Here is a 25,033-nt window from a genome sequence, read left to right on the forward strand (position 1 = left end):
CACCACAGTTGTTTTCCGTAGTCTTCCGGGTCTTTTGGTGTTGCTGAGCTCTCCGGTGCGTTCTTTCTTTTTAAGAATGTTCCAAACAGTTGATTTGGCCACACCTAATGTTTTTGCTATTTCTCTGATGGGTTTGTTTTGATTTTTCAGCCTAATGATGGCTTGCTTCACTGATAGTGACAGTTCTTTGGATCTCATATTGAGAGTTGACAGCAACTGATTCCAAATGCAAATGTCACACCTAGAATCAACTCCAGACCTTTTACCTGCTTAATTGATAATGAAATAACGAGGGAATAGCCCACACCTGTCCATGAAATAGCTTTTGAGTTGATAGTCCCATTACTTTTGGCCCCTTAAAAAGTGGGAGGCACATATTGAAACTGTTGTAATTCCTACACCGTTCACCCGATTTGGATGTAATTACCCTCAAATTAAATCTGAAAGTCTGCAGTTAAAGCACATCTTGTTTGTTTCATTTCAAAACCATTGTGGTGGTGAATAGAGGCCAAAATCTGAAAATTATGTCAATGTCCCAATATTTATGGACCTGACTGTATATTACGTAGTCAACCCCCCACACACAGTCCTCCGTACATTAGGCACAGTTACACCACCACCCGTCCCACTAGTCCCTTAATTCATATGGTGCAGTGCAGTCACACACCCCTCAGTCACCCCTTTCATATGGTGCAGTGCAGTCACACACCCCTCAGTCACCCCTTTCATATGATGCAGTGCAGTCACACACCCCTCAGTCACCCCCTTTATATGGTGCAGTGCAGTCACACACCCCTCAGTCACCCCTTCATATGGTGCAGTGCAGTCACACACCCCTCAGTCACCCCCTTCATATGATGCAGTGCAGTCACACACCCCTCAGTCACCCCCTTCATATGGTGCATTGCAGTCACACACCCCTCAGTCACCCCCTTCATATGGTGCAGTGCAGTCACACACCCCTGTCACCCCCTTCATATGGTGCAGTCACACACCCCTCAGTCACCCCCTTCATATGGTGCAGTCACACACCCCTCAGTCACCCCCTTCATATGGTGCAGTCACACACCCCTCAGTCACCCCCTTCATATGGTGCAGTGCAGTCACACACCCCTCAGTCACCCCCTTCATATGGTGCAGTGCAGTCAAACACCCCTCAGTCACCCCCTTCATCAGGTGCAGTGCAGTCACACACCCCTCAGTCACTCCCTTCATATGGTGCAGTGCAGTCACACACCCCTCAGTCACCCCCTTCATATGGTGCAGTGAAGTCACACACCCCTCAGTCACCCCCTTCATATGGTGCAGTGCAGTCACATACTCCTCAGAAACTGAGCGCTGTACGGCATATTGTATTGTAGTAATTAGAAAAAAATTATATGAGAGTGGAATATGATCACATTTATTATGAAAAATATATAAGAATATAATATTAAGTATATGATATAGGATTGCTAAAAATAGTTACTGTTTAATAGGAGAAGACTATCCCCTGTGACTGGGATAGGAAGAGAGTCTGACTGTTAGACTCGGTGTGACTCCAGCTAGCCTTACCAGCTTGCCCCCATCTTCATGGTGTGCTCTGGAGTCTATCTGCCGTGGCCCAACCCGATCCTCACGCCTGCAGCCATGATAAAAATGATGGGGGCGGCAGCAAAGAGAGACAGCGATCGCCATGCAATGGGATCCCGGACACTACCAATCCGAGAGTAGGCAGCCCCCAGACTCCAGAAACTGGTGCTGGTGACCCTAGGCTACCATATGAATAAGATTCTAAATTTAGGAAAAAGTCTGAAAGCCCAGGAATTGCTACCTGTGACAGAGCTGTGTAGCGCCACTTGTCTTGCGCTCTGTGGAGCAAAAGGATAGGTGTATGAGACACACCTGTATACACCAGTAACATGTAGTGAACAGACTGTGCTAATTCAGAGTAGGCAGCAAAGCAATAAAAGGGAGCAAATTTGCACCTTGGCAAAACCATGTTGCACTGCCAGAGGGGCAGATTTAAAATGTTCTGAGAAATTTAAAGTTGGGAGGGACTTGTCCTTGCTGAACTCTTTATTGCAGTGTAAAAATAAAGTGGTCCAGCATTTGTGGACAGCTTTCTATGCAAAATCAGCCAGTATTCACCTTGCAAGCAAAAAGAAAAGGTATTTGAACCCCTTGGATTACAATATGGTTTGCTCAGGTACAGAGCCGTCCCGGGGTGTGGTGAATGGTGACACCTGCTGCTGCTGCACTCACTGACCTCTTGTGGTCACTGGAGCTCGAATGGGTGTGCGAGCCCTATCCCCCTGGTGTTTGCCTTTTGGGGGCATGACTGTGTGTCATGCCCCCATACTTGTCACTCTGGGGTCTTGCCCAGGGAATCGGTATGAATTCCCGGCGGCCGCATGGCCGGGAGTTCGAATCCCGGCAGTGGCAGCCCAACAAAACAGCAGAGCCCGGCAGCAGAAGCCCGACAGCGCTGGAAATCCCGATCGTCCTAAGGTAAGTATCTACTAACCTAACCCCCCTAACCCTCCTTAGGGGTGCCTAACCCTAACCTCCCCCCTGTGCCTAACCCTAATCCCCCCTCTAAGTGCTTATCCCTAACCCCCCCTTCCCCGCTGCCTAGCCCTAAGTCCCCCGGGGGGGTGCCTAACCCTAACCTCCCCCAGGGGGTGCCTATCCCTAACCCTCCCTCCCCCTAGCCTAACCCTAAATCCCCCCTGGGGGTGCCTAACCCTAACCCTCCCTCCCCCTAGCCTAACCCTAAATCCCCCCAGGGGTGCCTAACCCTCCCTCCCCCTAGCCTAACCCTAACCCTCCCGGGGGGTGCCTAATCCTAAGTCACCCCGGGAGCCCTAAACCTAACCCTCCCCCCCTGCGCGGCTGTCCGCTGGCGGCGCCCAGCATCCCTTTGATCGGGATGCCGGGCGCCGGTCTCCCGGCGTCGGAAAAATGACAGGCGTCTAGATTTAGATGCCTGTCATTTAACCCTCGCCGGGATAATGCAGTCGGGAAGCCGGCTGTCGGGCTTACGTCAGCCGGCTTCCCGATTGCATCCCCTTGCCCAGTGCTCCAGGAGCTGCTGCGAAGTACTCAGCCTCTCTCTGCTATTTTTGTGTTACCCCCTCGGATGGTGTCACCCGGTGCTGCCTGTACTCCACGCAACCCCCTAGTTACGCCACTGTCCCAGTGTAACTTGTTCCTTTACTCTGCTTTGATCCAAGGGCCTGATTCAGACCCGTTTGCTAGGCTGTGTTCGCACATAGCCTGCCGATGTTTGCAATTTGCGCATACGTATAAGATGCAGTGCGCATGTGCGAACTAATGTCTTGACAGCGATCGCAGGATTTGCATACTCAGACTGCTGTAGTAAGTAGAAATTATGATCAGCTGTGAAACATACTCCTTGTCATTGATGCTTGATGATGCTAGAATCAAAACTTTAATATAATTGGTATCGATATACATTTAGGAAGCCGGCTGTCGCAATGCCGACAGCCAGCTTCCCAATTACTTAATCCCAGTGAGGGTTGAATGGCAGGCGTCTAAATCTAGACCTGTCATTTTACCGACGCCGGGAGACCGGCGCCCGGCATCCCGATCAAAGTGATGCAGGGCGCGACAGCCGTGGGGGGTGGGTTAGGTTAGGGGTTTCCCGGGGGGGAATTAGGGTTAGGCACCCCCCTGGGAGGTTAGGGTTAGGCTAGGGGGAGGGAGGGTTAGAGTTAGGCACCACCGGGGGGAGGGTAGGTTTAGGCACCCCCCCCCGGGGTACTTAGGTTTAGGTGGCGGGGAAAGGGGTGTTAGGGTTAGGCACTTAGAGGGGGGATTAGGGTTAGGCACAGGGGAAGGAGGTTAGGGTTAGGCACCCTAAAGGAAGGTTAGGGTCAGGGGGGAGAATTAGATTAGTTTATACAGTCAGGTCCATAAATATTGGGACATTTACAGAATTTTCAGATTTTGGCCTCTGTTCACCACCACAATGGTTTTGAAATGAAACAAACAAGATGTGCTTTAACTGCAGACTTTCAGATTTAATTTGAGGGTAATTGCATCCAAATCGGGTGAACGGTGTAGGAATTATAACAGTTTCAATATGTGCCTCCCACTTTTTAAGGGGCCAAAAGTAATGGGACTATCAACTCAAAAGCTATTTCATGGACAGGTGTGGGCTATTCCCTCATTATTTCATCATCAATTAAGCAGGTAAAAGGTCTGGAGTTGATTCTAGGTGTGACATTTGCATTTGGAATCAGTTGCTGTCAACTCTCAATATGAGATCCAAAGAGCTGTCATTATCAGTGAAGCAAGCCATCATTAGGCTGAAAAATCAAAACAAACCCATCAGAGAGACAGCAAAAACATTAGGTGTGGCCAAATCAACTGTTTGGAACATTCTTAAAAAGAAAGAACGCACCGGAGAGCTCAGCAACACCAAAAGACCCGGAGGACCACGGAAAACAACTGTGGTGGATGACAAAAGAATTATTTCCCTGGTGAAGAAAAATCCCTTCACAACAGTTGGCCAAATCAAGAACACTCTCCAGGAGGTAGATGTATATGTGTCAAAGTCAACAATCAAGAGAAGACTTCACAAGAGTGAATATAGAGGGTTCACCACAAGATGCAAACCATTGGTGAGCCACAAAAACAGGAAGACCAGATTAGAGTTTGCCAAACAACATCTAAAAAAGCCATTACAGTTCTGGAACAACATCCTATTGACAGATGAGACAAAGATCAACTTGTACCAGAGTGATGGGAAGAGAAGAGAAGGAAAGGAACTGCTCATAATCCAAAACATACCACCTCATCAGTGAAGCATGGTGGTGGTAGTGTCATGGCGTGGGCATGTATGGCTGCCAATGGAACTGGTTCCCTTGTATTTATTGATGATGTGACTGCTGACAAAAGCAGCAGAATGAATTCTGAAGTGTTTCGGGCAATATTATATGCTCATATTCAGTCAAATGCTTCAGAACTCATTGGACAGCGCTTCACAGTGTAGATGGACAATGACCCGAAGCATACTGCAAAAGCAACCAAAGAGTTTTTTAATGCTAAAAAGTGGAATGTTATGCAATGGCCAAGTCAATCCCCTGACCTGAATCCGATTGAGCATGCATTTCACTTGATGAAGACAAAACTGAAGGGAAAATGCCCCAAGAACAAGCAGGAACTGAAGACATTTGCAGTAGAGGCCTGGCAGAGCATCACCAGGGATGAAACCCAGCGTCTGGTGATGTCTATGCGTTACAGACTTCAGGCTGTAATTGCCTGCAAAGGATTTGCAACAAAGTATTAAAAAGTGAAAGTTAGATTTAGGATTGTTTAGTTTGTCCCATTACTTTTGGCCCCTTAAAAAGTGGGAGGCACATATAGAAACCGTTGTAATTCCTACACCGTTCACCTGATTTGGATGTAATTACCCTCAAATTAAATCTGAAAGTCTGCAGTTAAATCACATCTTGTTTGTTTCATTTCAAAGCCATTGTTGTGGTGAATAGAGACCAAAATATGAAAATTCTGTCAATGTCCCAATATTTATGGACCTGACTGTACTTACCTTTAGGACAATCGGGATTTCCTCCTCTGTCGGGCTGACGTTGCCGGGATTTGAATCGCCGGCCATGCGGTCGGCGGTGAATCATGCCGAATGCATTGGGATCATGTGACTACTTTAAAGCACAATATCAGGCCATATTTTCGATTTTAAAACTAGATTCCAGCCCCTCTCTTAGGACCTGACAGTTGATGAATGTACACTGAGCCGTTTCGGGTAAATGTAATCATTAATAAATGTTTTCTGTGCCATCTTAGAGCTGTCTGCTTGAATTATTGCAGGCAAATGGATAGCCTGTGCTCATTTTAACATTTGGTGCCTTGTACCAATAAAACAATATACAAATCCCCTCTCTTTGTGTATGCCTGATTAAACATTTATAATTTGTAATTCATCATTTTAATTTCTCTGTTACTCTGCTTGGGTGACTCTCCCATTTTGTTTCTAATGGCAAAACAGCGCTCGGGTCAGGTGGGTGGCCCTATTTTTTAACCATCAAGCTGCTGCACGTAAATTCCTGCAGGCTAAACTTGTAAATAAGAAACCAAAAAGTGTAACCATTTTCTGGGAAACAGATTTTCAGTACGAATTTATTTGCAGGAACTGTGTTCCCGTGTAGAATACCTGTTTCCCGTACAACGTAAAGACGGCCATTCTGTGAGTCGAATAATTACTTCTGAGAATGCAGCCTATTATTATTGTTTATGTACAGCTATGGCCAAAAGTTCTGAGAATAACACAAGTATCGGTTTTCACAAAGTTTGCTGCTTCAGTGTCTTTAGACCTTTTTGTCAGATGTTACTATGGTAAACTGAAGTAACATTACAAGCATGTCATAAGTGTCAAAGGCTTTTATTGACAATTACATTAAGTTTATGCAAAGAGTCAATATTTGCAGTATGGACCCTTCTTTTTCAAGACCTCTGCAATTCGCCCTGGCATTCTGTCAATCAACTTCTGGGCCACATACTGACTGATGGCCGCCCATTCTTGTCTAATCAATGCTTGGAGATTGTCAGAATTTGTGGGGTTTTTTGTCCACCCGCCTCTTGAGGATTGACCACAAATTCTCAATGGGATTAAGGTCTGGGGAGTTTCCTGGCCATGGACCCAAAATTTCGATGTTTTGTTCCACGAGCAACTTAGTTATCACTGTTGCCTTATGGCTACATCATGCTGGAAAAGACATTGGGCCTCATTCAGACCCACTCGCGAGCAGCTGTCCGCTCGCAAGTGGGTCGATGGTGCGCATGCGCGAGACGCGACGAGCGAAGAACTTTCCTTCGCTCGTTGTGTCTGATCAAAGGGGGCGTGCTGTCGATGTTGATTGACAGCACGCCCCCTTTGGTGGGCGTGCCGGGGGCGTGCCAGCCAGACGGAGGCGTTCCCAAGGGAACGCCTACTGTCAGAAGCCGGCCCCACTGACATCACTAGTGATGTCAGTGGGAGTGATTTTGGCACTGATAGAGCCAAAATCACTCCTGGCCTTGCGGTTGAGAAACTCAACCGCAGGCTTCTGGTCGCACTGGCGATGGTCGCGATGGTCAAAACCATCGCGACCATCATCCTGCACACTCGTATAGGCTGTGGGTGGTGACCCACAGCTATACGAGCGTCCAGGAGGACGCTCCATATTTATGGAGGTGGGCCCTGATTCAGAGCGAGCGCTCTGGTCAGAGCGTCCGGCTCTGAATCAGGGCCATTGTTCATTGTTCGTCACCAAACTGTTCTTGGATGGTTGGGAGAAGTTGCTCTTGGCGGATGTTTTGGTACCATCTTTATTCATGGCTGTGTTCTTAGGCAAAATTGTGAGTGATCCCACTCCCTTGGCTGAGAAGCAAACCCACACATGAATGGTCTCAGGATGCTTTACTTGTGTAATTCTCAAAACTCTTGGCCTTGGCTGTAGTGCCACCAATTATGTAGTGCTGTGCAGAGAATATAATTTACATTGTTTTGTGCCTCATTGGATTCCCTCTGATACAAGTATACACAACCCCACACACAAACTACACGCTAGTAGGCCCCTGGTTGTGAATTAGAGTCGTGATCCCAGTGCTGTGAGACAGCCATGCTGACCCAAGTGCCACCATGCCACATATCCATTCACTGAGAATTAATTCATAAAATAGCTGCTTTTGGTGGGTGTATGTGCACACTGTAACTGTGCATGGGCAGCAAGATTGGCATGGAATAAGGCCAGGTTTGGGCTATGTCTCTTTTACCCACTTCCTGGATGCCATCCATAGATTTATGTCAGTGGAGGCAAGGCCATAATTATTATTGAGTAGATAAATGCTGCTAGGCTTAGGCCCATTTTTGTCTTTAATACTGGGACATCAGGCCCTCCTCATGGGAATACACTGTGACTGTGCTTTATCCATCTCGTAACTCTTAAGTAAATAACTATGGGCCTGATTCAGCAAGGATCGCAACTGCGGTTACGCACGCAATCTGCCGATGCATCACAGTGTGCGTGTGCGACTCAGCCACTGCGATCGGGAATGACTATCCAGACCCATCGCAGAGTGATTGACAGGAAGTGCCGTTTGGGGGTGGTGACGGGAGGTGGTCGGGAGGGCTTGTTCAAGTGTGCGTCAGGCTGTGATGGTACTCGATGTTACAGTGGTTTCACAGTCTTGATAAGGATTACGGATGTGTGTAAGGTAAAGTGGGCGTCCTTCTGTTGTGCTGCTAAGTCATACCAATCGCAGAGAGTTAGCATACTATCGCAGTGAGACTGCGTGTGCAATCGCTATTGCAATCGCAGTTGCGATACGTACTGAATCAGGCCCAATATTCAGGTAAATTATTCCAGGAGTGTTCATAAATTACAGGCAGATCGGCAGTCTGGCTGTCTGAATTTAAATGTAATTTATGACCCCGGCTGCCCAGGGTGGACCACCCCTTACTTTCGCTCTGTCACGTGCGCCCGTGACACTACTGCATTGCCTGCCTCAGCCTGCCGGTCACAGGTGCAGCAGTAGCCTGGCGTCCACATGCAATGCTTGCCCCGCGGACTGCATTGCGCCTTCTCTGATTAACAGTTCTCTCTACTATAAAATTTGGCACGCCCACATTACTATTACTAAGTACTTTTACTTTTTATACAAGAAGGCAAATTGCATTTGCATTGTGAGAGATATATTTATCCACCTTCAGAACTCAGCCTAAAAGAGATTACATTTTGTATTCCTCTGTTTACATGAGCTTCGTTAGTTGGCTGGATTCCCTTACAAAAGGAAAAATGTACTAAGCGGCAGGTTCTAAACCCCGGTGGTTTGGTGGCGGTTTGACGGCGGGTTCTAAATGGCAGTCCTGTTCTATTCTATTCTAAAATTTTGTTTTGACAGCGGTTTTGCTGTGACTTTGGCCTAAATTAATCTGCGAATAGCAAAACCGCCATCAAACTGCCATCAAACCGCTGGGGTTTAGAACCCGTTGCTTAGTAAATATTGCCCAATGAGTTTAAGCTCTCCTGAATGTATTTATTTCTCAGCAAAACAGAAATGTGAGAGAAACATCCTTGGGTCCAAAACAAAGCTCAATTCCCCAGACATGTCACCGCCATCCAATAAACTGTGAGATTAGCCTTCTTATGTTTCTTCTGTCTTAATTCCACCGTTTCATTCACACTTTGGAGAGCAAATAGCCATCAAATTGCTTGCTCTAATGAGTTGAAATTAAACTTTGGTCCTGATAAAATGTGTTTATTACAGTTCTCTCCATGACAAGAAAAAGTCATTTTGGGTGAAAGAGAAGAGCAGAAATACGGCACAAAGACAGGGACGAGCTGCCGGTAACTCAATCTTGTTATGTTAGGGATTAGCCGCATTTAGGGAACATTATAGGTCACAGTCAAGGTCAAGCTGCTCAGTGCTCACTATTCATTAACCACATGCTGTATAATGTAATTTTATTTTAATGTGCCAGGTGCTAGACTACCCACAGGAGACTGTATAATAGATGGAATTATAATGCTGTGTACAGACACAACATAATCTGGACTATAAACTAGTGAAGCAAATAGGCTATGATGCTGTATTAATGGTGGTTATAGAAGATGTGCTATCTTTGGTTTAAGATAAAGTACCACCAGATTTGCATGTACCTAACCTGCCACTATAACATTTATGGGACTTACTTACCGGTAGCAACCACAACATTGCAGAGGCTCAGAGCACCTATTTGCTTGCTACAAATTTACAAGTGCTTGTATCCATTCCTCATTTGAAGTGTATTGATGCCTTACATGGCCATTCTTGGATTGTGGTTGGTGAGACTGCCGCCTTCACACTGCGAGATCAGTGGCCGCACGCATGTGTGACCTCAGGTGAGTCATGTGAAGGAGGCCGGCACAGGAGGGGTAACACTGCCACTTCAGTATCACTGTTACTGATCACGGGGACAGCTGCTTTTCGCCCCATCCCCTGATATTGAATAGATCCCTAGGTAATCACAGACAGACAAAGAGGTAAGAGGGCCCTGCTCTCAACCTTACAATCTGTAGGGAAATAGGCACTGATACACAAGGATAGGTGCTACATATTGCATAGTGGTCCATCCAGATTGGTGAGACTCTTGGGGGGATGTAAGGTCCAGTCACACAGGAATGTTGGCCTGGATTCAGCAGGATGTATGAGTATAATAAGAGGAGATATGTAAAGTTATGTGTAGACAGTATTGAGGGGAGGTAATTGGCTAGAATAACTTGCGGAGGTTCTGGAATGTGATAAGCTGCCAGAAGATGTGAGTTTTCAGGTCATGTTGGAAGGTTTGGAGACTAGAGGAAAGTCTTATTGTGCATGGGAGGGCATTCCAAAGAGTGGGTGCAGCCCGAAAATAAACCTGTAACAGTGAGTGGGTGAAGGTAGTAGTTGTGGATGAGAGATGCAGATTTTGCAGATTTGGGGAAGAGTAGAGGGGTCGAGCTGGGAGATAATTAGAGATAATGGAAGAGATGTAGGTTGGTGTAGTTCGGGCGATAGCCTTATACAGTATATAGGTAGAAGTAATTTTTTTTATTGAATTCACTAAAGTACAGGCGACCAATGAAGGGACTGACAAAGCAACGCAGCAGAAGAAGAAAGCTTTGGGCCTCATTCATTTTGCGCATGCGTCCGAGTTGCACTGCGCATGAGTCCTGAGTACCGCAGAAAGCCGCAGAACGAATTTGGATGCAGAAAGAGGCAATTTCAGTGGGTGTTTCTGGGTGGTAAAAGGAAGGGGTGGCTAGCCAGATGAACATGCCACAATCAGAGACTGCGGCTTTTGCACTGACACCGGCGCCCATGTTCAGATGGAGATTCTGCGCTTCCATAGTGCTAATGCCATAAAAGATGCAGTCGGAGCTGCAATAATGTGCACCGCTGAAGCAGGCCCTTTGTGAGAAAGATCCATCTCACTACTGCATTCAAAATAGATTGTAGGGGTGACAGTCTGTTTAGGGGAAGACCAGTAAGGAGACTATTGCAACAATCATTGTGGCAAATAATGCCATAATTGCCAACTCTCCCTGATTGACAGGGAGACTCTCTGAAATAGCAGCAATCTTCCTGTCTCCCTGAAGAGTCCAGTAATCTCCCTGATTACACCTTACCCCCATAATGTAGCTGTTATATAAAGAAAAAAACAGATATATATATACATTCAAATTAGGGGTGAGCGGGTTCGGATTTCTGAAATCCGAACACCCCCCAGCCCCCCCCGATCCAAGGCCGATCCGAGTCAGGCTCGACTTTTCCCGTCTGACTCGGATCTGAAATCGAGGCAAAACGTCATCATCCCGCCTTCCGGGTCTCGCGGGTTTTGGATCCTATATAAGGTACCCGCGTCGGCGCCATTTTCTCACTCGGCTGTGGACAGTGAAGAGGGAAAGTGGGAGTTAGGGCTGGCTGGGCTGTGTAGTGTAGTGCAGTGTAGTGTTGTGCTGTGATGTACTGCGCTGTGCTGCTGTTGTCCATAAGGGCTGTGTCCACTCCTCCAAAGTCCTGTGCAGAGTCCCAGTCCTAAAGGGTTGCTGTAGTGTTGTCCAGGGGGTGCTCTGTCCATCAGGGGTGCTCCCCCCAAGTGCAAAAAAAAATTAATTATTTTCTGTGTTTGTGAATTGTGTGCGCAGTAGCCGCACGTGCATCAACAAAGTAGTGCCAAGCGTGCGCCTGTGTCATAAGTAAAGGGCCGGCTGGCTTGACCGTTAAAGGCTGCTGTAACCCCCAAAGTACACTCCAAACAAAATAAAAAAATATTTTCTGTGTTTGTGAATTGTGTGCGCAGTAGCCGCACGTGCATCAACAAAGTAGTGCCAAGCGTGCGCCTGTGTCATAAGTAAAGGGCCGGCTGGCTTGACCGTTAAAGGGTGCTGTAACCCCCAAAGTACACTCCAAACAAAATAAAAAAAATATTTTCTGTGTTTGTGAATTGTGTGCGCAGTAGCCGCACGTGCATCAACAAAGTAGTGCCAAGCGTGCGGCTGTGTCATAAGTAAAGAGCCGGCTGGCTTGACCGTTAAAGGGTGCTGTAACCCCCAAAGTACACTCCAAACAAAATAAAAAAATATTTTCTGTGTTTGTGAATTGTGTGCGCAGTAGCCGCACGTGCATCAACAAAGTAGTGCCAAGCGTGCGCCTGTGTCATAAGTAAAGGGCCGGCTGGCTTGACCGTTAAAGGGTGTTGTAACCCTCAAAGTACACTCCAAACAAAATAAAAAAATATTTTCTGTGTTTGTGAATTGTGTGCGCAGTAGCCGCACGTGCATCAACAAAGTATTGCCAAGCGTGCGCCCGTGTCATAAGTAAAGGGACGGCTGGCTTGACCGTTAAAGGGTGCTGTAACCCCCAAAGTACACTCCAAACAAAATAAAAAAATATTTTCTGTGTTTGTGAATTGTGTGCGCAGTAGCCGCACGTGCATCAACAAAGTAGTGCCAAGCGTGCGCCTGTGTCATAAGTAAAGGGCCGGCTGGCTTGTCCGTTAAAGGGTGCTGTAACCCCCAAAGGACACTCCAAACAAAATAAAAAAATATTTTCTGTGTTTGTGAATTGTGTGCGCAGTAGCCGCACGTGCATCATCAAAGTAGTGCCAAGCGTGCGCCTGTGTCCCATAAGTAAAGGGCCGGCTGGATTGACCGCTAAAGGGTGCTGTAACCCCCAAAGGGCACTCCAAACAAAATAAAAAAAAAATTTCTGTGTTTGTGAATTGTGTGCACTGTGGCTGCACGTGCATCAACAAAGGAGCAGCGCCAAGCGTGCGCCTGTGTCCCATAAGTAAAGAGCCGGCTGGCTCATTTCTTAAAGGGTGGTGTAACCTACAAAGTGCACTACTCTCCAGCAAAAATAAAAAAATATTTTCTGTGTTTGTGTGCGCCTTAGCCGCACGTATATTTCAATTTAACATAAATGGAGGACCAAACTTTCTCCGATAAAAATAAAATAGGGAAAGATCAAGAACCACTTCCTCCTAGTGCTGTTGCTGCTGCTGGGAGTTGTTCATCATCCCAGAGAGGAAGTAGGAACACCACTACTTTTACTAAACAATTGACCCTCCAACAGTCCCTAGCAATGAGGATGAAGTACGACAGCAGTCATCCTGAAGCAAAACGTATAACTGAGGCCTTGCCTGCTATGTTGGTGTTAGACGTGCGTCCAGTATCCATCATTAGTGCAGTGGGATTTAGACAATTGATGGAGGTAGTGTGTCCCCGGTTCCAAATCCCGTCTAGATTCCACCTGCATCCTCAAAGCAGCAGCGACAAGCGTGCGTCTGTCTGTTAAAGGGTGGTGTAACCCTCAAAGTGCGCTCCACAAACAATAAAAAAAATCTTCTTTTTTTTTCTCTTTGTGAAATGTGTGAGCTGTAGCCACACCTGCATCCTTAAAGCAGCAGCGACAAGCGTGCGTCTGTCTATTAAAGGGTGATGACACCCTCAAAGTGTGCTCCACAAACAATAAAAATATTCTTCTTTTTTTTTTCTGTCTTTGTGAAATGTGTGGGCTGTAGACGCACCTGCATCCTTAAAGCAGCAGCGACAAGCGTGCGTCTGTCTGTTAAAGGGTGGTGTAACCCTCAAAGTGCGCTCCACAAACAATAAAAAAATTCTTCTTTTTTTTCTGTCTTTGTGAATTGTGTGGGCTGTAGCCGCACTTGCATCCTCAAAGCAGCAGCGACAAGCGTGCGTCTGTCTGTTAAAGGGTGGTGACACCCTCAAAGTGTGCTCCACAAACAATAAAAATATTCTTCTTTTTTTTTCTGTCTTTGTGAAATGTGTGGGCTGTAGACGCACCTGCATCCTTAAAGCAGCAGCGACAAGCGTGCATCTGTCTTTTAAAGGGTGCTGTAACCCTCAAAGTGCGTTCCACAAACAATAAAAAAATTCTTTTTTTTTCTGTCTTTGTGAATTGTGTGGGCTGTAGCCGCACTTGCATCCTCAAAGCAGCAGCGACAAGCGTGCGTCTGTCTGTTAAAGGGTGGTGTAACCCTCAAAGTGCTCCAAAAAATAAAAAACTATTTTTTTTATGTGTTTGTGACTTGTGTGCGATGTAGCCGCATGTGCATCAACACAGTAGCAGCGCCAAGCGTGCGCCTGTGTCATAAGTCAAGGGCCGGTTTGGACATCTGGTCCGGACTGAAGGACGTGCCAACAATTTCTGACAAGTCTACTGTCACTGCATATGATACTGTCCTCAAAGCAGCAGCGACAAGCGTGCATCTGTCTGTTAAAGGGTGGTGTAACCCTCAAAGTGCGCTCCACAAACAATAAAAATATTCTTCTTTTTTTTTGTCTTTGTGAAATGTGTGGGCTGTAGCCGCACCTGCATCCTTAAAGTAGCAGCGACAAGCATGCGTCTGTCTGTTAAAGGGTGGTGACACCCTCAAAGTGTGCTCCACAAACAATAAAAATTTTCTTCTTTTTTTTTCTGTCTTTGTGAAATGTGTGGGCTGTAGCCGCACCTGCATCCTTAAAGCAGCAGCGACAAGCGTGCATCTGTCTGTTAAAGGGTGGTGTAACCCTCAAAGTGCGCTCCACAAACAATAAAAAAATTCTTTTTTTTTCTGTCTTTGTGAATTGTGTGGGCTGTAGCCGCACTTGCACCCTCAAAGCAGCAGCGACAAGCGTGCGTCTGTCTGTTAAAGGGTGGTGTAACCCTCAAAGTGCGCTCCACAAACAATAAAAAAATTCTTTTTTTTTCTGTCTTTGTGAAGTGTGTGGGCTGTAGCCGCACCCGCATCCTTAAAGCAGCAGCGACAAGCGTGCGTCTGTCTGTTAAAGGATTACATCGGTGACAGCATCCAAGTAGGCATGTCAGACAGTCCGTACCTGTACTGGCAGGAAAAAGAAGCAATTTGGAGGTCCCTGTACAAACTAGCTCTATTTTACCTGAGTTGCCCCCCCTCCAGTGTGTACTCCGAAAGAGTGTATAGTGCAGCTGGGAACCTTGTCAGCGAAAGGCGTAGCAGGTTGCTTCCACAAAATGTGGAGAAGATGATGTTCATAAAATGAATTATCAACTCTTCCAAGGAGATCAGCCTCCAGAACATACAGAGGGACCTGTGGTTGTGGATTCCAGCGGGGACGAATTAATACTCTGTGAGGATGAGGATGTACACAACACTGAAGAGGGTGAGGAATCGGTGGATGAGGAGGATGAGGACGACATCTTGCCTCCGTAGAGCCAGTTTGTGCAGGGACAGATTAATTGCCAGCTTGTTTTGTGGGGGCCCAAACGAACCAATCATTTCAGCCACAGTCGTGTGGCAGACCCTGGCGCTGAAATGTTTGGTTTGTTAAAGTGTGCATGTCCTGTTTATACAACATAAGGGTGGGTGGGAGGGCCCAAGGACAATTCCATCTTGCACCTCTTTTTTTTCTTTGCATTATGTACAGTTTGGGGCCTAGTTTTTCAAACTGCCATCCTGTCTGCCACTGCAGTGTCACTCCTAGATGGACCACGTGTTTGTGCCGCCCACTCGTATCTCTTAGCATAGTCATCCAGCTAACTCGGTGCAACCTTTTGGATATAAAAACACTATTGTGAGGTGTGAGGTGTTCAGAATAGATTGGAAATGAGTGGAAATTAAGGTTATTGAGGCTAATAATAGCCTCAATAACCTATAGCATAGGAGCAGAAAAACACACAAATTCTGTGATTTTAGCTGTTTTTTTGCTTTTTTTAAAAAAAATACAGATCCAAAACACAAAACCCAGAACCCAAAACACGGAAGGGTGGTTTTGGCAAAACCAATCCAGATCCAAAACACGAAGAAAGATCCAGATCCAAAACCAAAACACGAAAAGTGGCCGATGGACACCCATAATTCAAATGTGATCATTAGTATAATATCCCTGCATTGATTGTAAGGCAAAGCGGCGGCCTGCTGAGTAAGCTTCAGCTTACTCAGGCTAGCTGGCTTGCGAGGCCAGGATCTGCGTCCGTCGATGCAGCCCCTGGCCTTGCCACTCCCAGAAAACGGGGCGGACGCACCCCTATTTCTGGGAATGTCTATTGTCCCCGCCCCTTAAATGCCTCTGCCTCTCAATCAGGCAGAGACATATAAGGGGCTGCGTGCGATCACGCAGGACCAGTTCTGCACATTTGGAGAACGGGTCCTGCGCATGCGCAGATGCCCGATAATCGGGAATCTGCTTCTAGCGTTTAGGCATACCACCCATCTGGCTAGTGTCGGAACTGCAAGATTGCCAAACCTGGCCTGTTCTTCTCTCCAACGGCAAATTGAAATCTTAAAGTAACCCTGGAAAAACTCTGAAACAACGTCATGTAGGTAGACCAGATCAACAGTAGCTGTGCTCAACACAGTTATAAGCGTGGTTAGCACTGTTATCCCTAGCCAGATCAGCAGTAGATGCAAAATGCAATGGTACAGTAGGTGTAGTAACAGCAACTCCAGGTAGAGCCTGCCACAGTAAGGAGACCTTGCACACAAGTAAGCAAAGCATTGCACTGGTCCTGTAGGTAGAGAAAACACAAATAGGCAGGTCAGTACACTAGTGGATGGATTACACACATTGGTCATATGAATGGTGCACCCTAATCCAGCAGCTGGGAGTTCCCACATTTAGCACTGCAGTGATACAGTGATAGTAGTTGGTATCTGGGGAGGGACCAGTGTCAGGTACAGACACTAATAGGTCAGGGCCGGCCGCAGGTTAGAATTGTATATATATAAAACAGACATTGGGTCAAATGTAAAGACTCCGGGTTGCTAATAGTGTAGTTGTTTTGCAAATTTTACCCATGAGATTTAAAGCGTTTTTTTAAATGCAAAACCAACCTGTTTTTCAATACTCAGGGTTCCCACTGGAGTAAGGGGACAATCGGTTGCTGCTGTATAACTACCTGAAGGGGTGGCTTATCTTTGAATTGGGTGAGGGCAGACAGCAAATATACGGTCCTTTGAAAGAGGCCAAAACCCTGAATCCCAGCCAATGTGGGCAATGTGGATCTGGAAACGAACTTTTGAAGGCACAAGTACAAGGGTCCACAGCAAAGCTGAAACACAAATGCCTTCAGTGATCTGGTGCAGCCATCACCAGACCACACTCTTCACTTATCCCTTCCTCTGCTCTTCATCTGACGTCTGAAGCTCTGAAATTGTGAGAACACTGGGCATTGAGAGGAGCCCTGTAAACACTGTGCTGATCAGTATAAGGGGTGATGCTGGCAAGGCACGGGTCTCGGGTGCTAGAGGAATGGGGGGGTACCAGTGGGATTCAGAATACAGTATATATAGTTATCCCTTCCCAGAGGTCATGCCCTGCCTCCCTGTCTGATGGTCCCTCCTCCTCATTCACTGCCTACAATATTGTCCAAGTATGTATTGCAGTTATTATACAGGAGACTGTACTGTAGTAGCTCATGCTAACGTTTAGGTATCAAATTCAGAACTTTCTAAGTAAATAATATGACATTTGAGTTTAATTTATTTTTATTATTTTGTAATAAAAACCCCTGTGTTGGATGTTAACTTACAGGGGCAGTTTGTTGAGAACGGAATGTGTAAGATTATAACACCTGGTAATAGACAAATAAATCATCCTTGTGTCCAGGGGCAGATCGGGATGGAAAACCAGCCCGGAAAAATCTCTGGAAGCAGCCCTAATGGGACATTTCTGTTGAGAGGGCGGAGTTCTACCTCCTCATAGGGCCTGGAGGGGCCGGCTACAGAACACTTGGGGGGGGGCGATACACTCTTTTTTTCATTTCTCCACACTAGGTACAGACCAGTTGGTTGCAAAGTCTTTTCTTATCTATATGGTGTTTCTCTGCAACGGGGAACCTCTGAAGAATTTGAGCCTCACTGGACAAACAGCATCTTCAGCCGGTATTCACTATTCATGTAGGAGATTGCATTGTCTGGAAGATGCCTATTTACGTAGAAATATAACCAATGTCGTCATCATCATATAACTGAGGTTTAACCATATAATACATAGTAAGACACGTTTTTCTGCAGGGTAAAATGTGAATTGCCTTGATCAAACTATTTTATTTTTTAAACTATTTGCTTATTTGGTACCATTTGTATCAATAATATGTTTCTTATTTGTTGTTGTTGTTTTGACTAGGTATCTTAATGAAAATTACTGTCTCACAGCCTTACCCGTCCCCCTGTGCATCTCCAGCACCTGTCTCTTAATTTCCAGGACCCCCTGTGTCTCTCCAACTCCAGGCTCCCCTGCATCTCTCCAGGTCCCCTTTGTCTCTTCATCTGTGGGCTCTCCTGTGTCACTTGAGGCCCCCCTGCATCTCTCTATCTCCAGACCCCCCTTTGTCTCTCTAGGGCCCCCAGTGTCTGTCCATGTCCCCCTGCTTCTCTTTATCTCCTGACCTCCTTGCATCTCTCAACCCCTGGATCCCCTTGTGTCTCTGAACCCCCAGACCCCAATGTCTCTCCAGGCCACCTTGTCTCCAAGCCCCCCTACATTTCTCCAGGCTCCTTTTGTCTCTTCATCTCCAGGCCCCCATGTCTCTCCATCTCCAGGTCTACCTGCATCTCTTCAGGCACCACCATGTCTATTCCTCTCCAGGCCACCTTGTGTCTGTCCACCCCCAGACCCCCTTGTGTCTCTCCAGGCCCCCTGCATCTCTCCAGTCTCTTCATTTTCAGGACCCCCTGTGTCTCTCCAACTCCAGCCCCCCCTTTGTTACTCTAGGGCCCCCAGTGTCAATGACTATGCCACCTGCTTATTTTCATCTCCAGACCCCCTTGCATCTTTCCACCCCATGACCCCCTTGTGTCTCTCCACCCCCAGAACCCCTTGTGTCTCTCCAAGTCCTGTCTCCAGACCCCCTGCATCTCTCTAGGTCCGTTTCTCTCCCCAGGCCCCCCTGTTTCTCTCAAGGCCCTGCTGTGTCTCTCTCCAGGCCCCCCTGTGCCTTTTCATCCCTGAACCCCCTTCATCTTTCCAGCTACAGTAGGCACCCTATGTCTCTCTCCAAGCCCACTGTGTCTCCATCTCCAGGCCCTCTTGTGCCTCCCTGTGTCTCTCCAGCTTCAGTGCCTCCTGTGTCTCTAGCCTGCATTTACCTCTCTGTCTTCTGGACTGGCTGATCCTCTTCTTCGCAGGCCACGTCTCCTCTTCTCACTTCTTAGCGGTGCAGCATGACATAATGATGCTGCATGTGACCCACCACAAAGGTCCATGGGAGGAGCTGCGCAGCAGCCCTCCCATGGCTAAGCTTGTGCACACTGCCCAATCAGAGCTTAGCTGTAGCCGCATTCCAGCCCGACCGTCAGTGTGAGCTAGCGCGGCAGAAGAGAGCATGGGACCGACCCAGCAGAAACTTTTACAGTGAGCCAATCTGCCCCTACTTGCAGCATGAGGTTCTAAGCTCCTTTGTGATTTCCACATAAATGTATAACGAATAAGAAGCAAAAAATCATTACAAATTACAGTTTCATTTCAGCTCTACAAATGGATCAATAAAAGGAATGAGATGTAAAAGTAACATTTTCTGTTGGTTTATGTTGTTGGTTAACATGACCGGCCATTATTGATCCTGTCCAGTGAGATACAGACAACATAAGGAATGCAACGTGTAGCGGTACTTCCCACAAGTGTCAGTATTTGGAATGATGAAGTTATCTGTGATGTTCTCTGTACTACAGTATATGGTGGTCACTATGAGGTTCTCTGTGTTAAATGGCAGTCAGTATGGTGCTCTCTGCATTATATGGTGGATAGGTTCATTGTATTATAAGCCAATGAATAATATGGCAGCCATTGCTAGGCTTTGTGTTTTGTATGGATGTCACTGGGATGCTCTGTGTACTATGTCGTGGTCATTGGGATGCTGTGTGTATTATCCACAGTTGTATTGGTGTCACTGGAGGAGTGTTGTATATATACATGCATGTTTTAATATGAAATCACAGGCATTTAACCATCAGCCATTTGGTATACACAATATACAAAGGGGGCCAAGTGGTGTTTTTTCTTTACTTCTTGTTAACACTTCTGGAGAAGTTCCACCTATTCTTAAAATTAATTCAGTACAGTGCTTTGCTATGATTTTTTTTTGGTTTTGTTTTATATGTTCTCAGAAATAATAATGAAAATCCTATGAGGATTTGTTGGGTTTAAAGGGAGCGCCATATCAGGAAATAACCCAACATTCTTCTTGTTATCATTTAGGGAAGAAAGGTGAAAAATGTTTATTTCCTGAAGGCTTGCTGTATATTTTGATTAGTGCACTTTTGATTAGGGGTGTGCACCGGCCACTTTTTGTGTTTTGTGTTTTGGATCTGGATCTTTCTTCGTGTTTTGGATCTGGATTGGTTTTTCCAAAACCACCCTTCGTTGTTTTGGGTTCTGGGTTTTGTGTTTTGGATCTGTATTTTTTTTTTTAAAAAGCATAAAACAGCTAAAATCACAGAATGTGCTGATTTTTCTGCTCCTATGCTATTATTAACCTCAGAAACCTTAATTTCCACTCATTTCCAGTCTATTCTGAACACCTCACACCTCACAATAGTGTTTTTATGTCCAAAAGGTTGCACCGAGGTCGATGGATGACTATGCTAAGCGACACGAGTGGGCGGCACAAACACGTGGCCCATCTAGGAGTGACACTGCAGTGGCAGACAGGATGGCAGTTTGAAAACTAGGCCCCAAACAGTACATAATGCAAAGAAAAAAAAGAGGTGCAAGATGGAATTGTCCTTGGGCCCTCCCACCCACCCTTATGTTGTATAAACAGGACATGCACACTTTAACAAACCAAGCATTTCAGCGCCAGGGTCTGCCACACGACTGTGGCTGAAATGATTGGTTCGTTTGGGCCCCCACAAAACAAGCTGGCAATTAATCTGTCCCTGCATAAACTGGCTCTACGGAGGCAAGATGTCGTCCTCATCCTCCTCATCCACCGATTCCTCACCCTCTTCAGTGTTGTGTACATCCTCATCCTCACAGAGTATTAATTCGTCCCCGCTGGAATCCACAACCACAGGTCCCTCTGTACGTTCTGGAGGCTGGTCTCCCTGGAAGAGTTGATAATTTTTATGAACATCATCTCCACATTTTGTGGAAGCAACCTCCTACGCCTTTCGCTGACAAGGTTCCCGGCTGCACTAAACACTCTTTCGGAGTACACACTGGAGGGGGGGCAACTGAGGTAAAATAGAGCCAGTTTGTACAGGGGCCTCCAAATTGCCTCTTTTTCCTGCCAGTACATGTACGGACTGTCTGACATGCCTACTTGGATGCTGTCACCGATGTAATCCTTTAACAGACAGACGCACGCTTGTCGCAGCTGCTTTGAGGATGCAGGTGCGGCTACAGCCCACACAATTCACAAAGACAGAAAAAAAAAGAAGAATTTTTTTATTGTTTGTGGAGCGCACTTTGAGGGTTACACCACCCTTTAACAGACAGACACACGCTTGTTGCTGCTGCTTTGAGGATGCAGGTGCGGCTACAGCCCACACAATTCACAAAGACAGAAAAAAAAAGAAGAATTTTTTTATTGTTTGTGGAGCGCACTTTGAGGGTTACACCACCCTTTAACAGACAGACGCACGCTTGTCACTGCTGCTTTGAGGATGCAGGTGCGGCTACAGCCCACACATTTCACAAAGACAGAAAAAAAAATAAGAATTTTTTTATTGTTTGTGGAGCGCACTTTGAGGGTTACACCACCCTTTAACAGACAGATGCACGCTTGTTGCTGCTGCTTTGAGGATGCAGGTGGAATCTAGACGGGATCTGGAACCGGGGACACACTACCTCCATCAATTGTCTAAATCCCACTGCACTAATGGCGGATACCGGACGCACGTCTAACACCAACAATGCAGTCAAGGCCTCAGTTATATGTTTTGCTTCAGGATGACTGCTGTCGTACTTCATCCTCCTCGCTAGGGACTGTTGGGGGGTCAATTGTTTAGTAAAAGTAGTGGTGTTCCTACTTCCTCTCTGGGATGATGAACAATTCCCAGCAGCAGCAACAGCACTAGGAGGAAGTGGTTCTTGATCTTTCCCTATTTTATTTTTATCGGAGAAAGTTTGGTCCTCCATTTATGTTATATTGATATATACGTGCGGCTAAGACCGCACACAAATACAGAAAATAATTTTTTATTTTTGTTGGACACTAGTGCACTTTGTGGGTTACACCACCCTTTAAGAAATGAGCCAGCCGGCCCTTTACTTATGGGACACAGGCGCACGCTTGGCGCTGCTCCTTTGTTGATGCACGTGCAGCCACAGTGCACACAATTCACAAACACAGAAAATATTTTTTTATTTTGTTTGGAGTGCCCTTTGGAGGTTACAGCACCCTTTAACGGACAAGCCAGCCGGCCCTTTACTTATGACACAGGCACACGCTTGGCACTACTTTGTTGATGCATGTGCTGCTACTGCGCACACAATTCACAAACTCAAAAAAATATTTTTTTTTATTTAGTTTGGAGTGCCCTTTGGGGGTTACAGCACCCTTTAACGGACCAGCCAGCAGGCCCTTTACTTATGGGACACAGGCGCACGCTTGGCCCTGCTCCTTTGTTGATGCATGTGCAGCCACAGTGCACACAATTCACAAACACAGAAAATATTTTTTTATTTTGTTTGGAGTGTACTTTGGGGGTTACAGCACCCTTTAACGGTCAAGCCAGCCGGCCCTTTACTTATGACACAGGCGCACGCTTGGCACTACTTTGTTGATGCACGTGCGGCTACTGCGCACACAATTCACAAACACAGAAAAAATATTTATTTTTTTGCACTTGGGGGGAGCACCCCTGATGGACAGCGCACCCCCTGGACAACACTACAGCACCCCTTTAGGACTGGGACACTGCACAGGACTTTGGAGTGGACACAGCCCCTATGGACAACTGACTGCACAACACAGTCCAGCCAGCCCCTATGGACTTTGGAGGAGAGGACGCAGCCCCTATGGACAACAGCAGCACAACACTACACAGCCCAGCCAGCCCTAACTCCCACCCTCCCTCTTCACTGTCCACAGCCGAGTGAGAAAATGGCGCCGACGTGGGTACCTTATATAGAATCCAAAACCCGCGAGACCCGGAAGGCGGGATGATGACGTTTTGCCTCGATTTCAGATCCGAGTCAGGCGGGAAAAGTCGAGCCTGACTCGGATCGGCCTCGGACCGGGGGGCTTGGGGGGTTCGGATTTCAGAAATCTGAACCCGCTCACCCCTACTTTTGATACACACATTTTGTTTGTTTATATTGTTTATAGAAGAAAATTCTTCTTTCAATGAAAACAGCCAGCCAGCAAGCTTTACATTATATACAGTAAATAAACCTTTTACCGCTAGCTTACCTTTACAGTTGCACTATCATCAAAACTGATTTACATTTATGTATAAGCAAAACTGTCTGAAGTCTATAGCTGAAAGCCATTTTGTGTTTTGTTCTACTGCTGCTGGAGCTGAAATAGTTCTTTTTTTGTGTGTTTGTTCTGTGGTTTCTCAGCCACTGGAAATAAGAGGTACTTAGTATTATCACTAAGTAGGGTCTGGCTGCATGCGTGAATTAAGGGCCTGATTCAGAAATGGATGTACAGTAATGCCGATATTTATGCTACAAGTGACTGCTTGCCATTGCGAATGCGTGTAAGCTGTACTGCGCACACTCAGAGATGGAATTGCGATTACGCTCTCACAGAGGATTCACTGGCAAATTGAGTGACTGGTAATCAGAGTTTGGGGGAGGTAATGGGGGGTGGTTAGAAAAATGCAGGAGTCTCAGACTGTTTAAACACCGTTTCAGTGCATGCATAAATTAGTCATTGTATTCGTGCTGGCGGCAGGAGAGTCCTCCGCATGTCTGGAGAGCCGACAAGTTAGACTTACTCAGAAGGCTGATGGCCGCCTGATCTGCGTTTCATGTCTCAGTTGTTTCCGGTCTTGTGCGTGAGTGGCGCATGTCAGATGCATTTAGTGGGAGTCTATAAGCACTGGATGGATGGAAGTGAGTGATTAGCATATTTTCTCAGTTGCGATCCGTGAGAGCAGGGCCGGTGCGAGGTTTACAGGCGCCATAGGCAAAGCTCCACAACACCCCCCACCCCAATATAGTAGCTGTGTTCAGTGAGGGCCATTTGGTTTAAGATGTACAAAAGTCTCCAGCTTGTACCTTTAAGTAATAGCGGTAAGGTAGAACAGGATGTGTGTTATTTTAAAAACATTTATTATTATTATAATAATTTATTTATATGGCGCCACAAATGTTCCGCAGCGCCTTACAAAGTATAACAAGAAATAGGTGACCAAAGACTTACAGTACAATGCAATACAATCCAGGACAAGGACATGGATAATATACATTGCTACATTAGCGACCATAAGACCCACATAGGCAACAGAGCGTAAGCAACCAAGCGTTAGGTGCCCTAGTGGGGAGTAAGAAGTAGATGAAAGTAAAGTAAAGAGAAGCACAAGAGTTGCAATAATATAAATGAAATATCACAAAACTATATATATATAGGAGAGTGAGAGAGAACACATTTAAGCAAAAAAAAAATAATTCAAGAAAGCACACTTAAACAGGAAGACTATCAAAGTAATAAACCTGTAGTAAGTATAATGACTGTATATCAGTCTAATATAAGGCAAAAAGTCATTTAGTAATCTAAGCAATAATGGTGCAGTGAAAGACTGAGAAAACCTAATTGATGGTACAATTGGAGCTTATCTCAAGGCTCCTTAAGGTGCATATCCACTACACAAATGTAGAACGACTGTACGATTACAACTGCATGCGATGTGCACAGTGCTGGGAGTGGCTGATCCCTTATTCCTGGCTCAGTGATAGCAGGGGTGCAGAGAAGAGAAGCGTGCTTCATTTTCTCGGCCCTGCGTCAGAGATCACATTAGCGTCCATATCTAAATCAGGCCATTAGTAAGAGATATCATAGTGAGATGTAGTGGTATCTGTTTTTCACACATTGATTCCATATCAATAAAGCAGAGAGAACAATATCAACTTGA

The 25,033-nt window shown here is 46.1% G+C and overlaps 1 protein-coding gene across 1 annotated transcript in view; it reads left to right on the forward strand.

Moving 5' to 3' along the window:
• ELFN1 (extracellular leucine rich repeat and fibronectin type III domain containing 1) overlaps positions 1 to 25,033 on the forward strand; it is a 780,199-nt gene that overhangs the window by 751,729 nt on the left and 3,437 nt on the right. The window lies entirely within an intron of this gene.

Source organism: Taudactylus pleione, unplaced genomic scaffold, assembly GCF_031769625.1.
Source record: "Taudactylus pleione unplaced genomic scaffold, aTauple2 ptg000032l, whole genome shotgun sequence".
Lineage (NCBI taxonomy): Eukaryota > Metazoa > Chordata > Amphibia > Anura > Myobatrachidae > Taudactylus > Taudactylus pleione.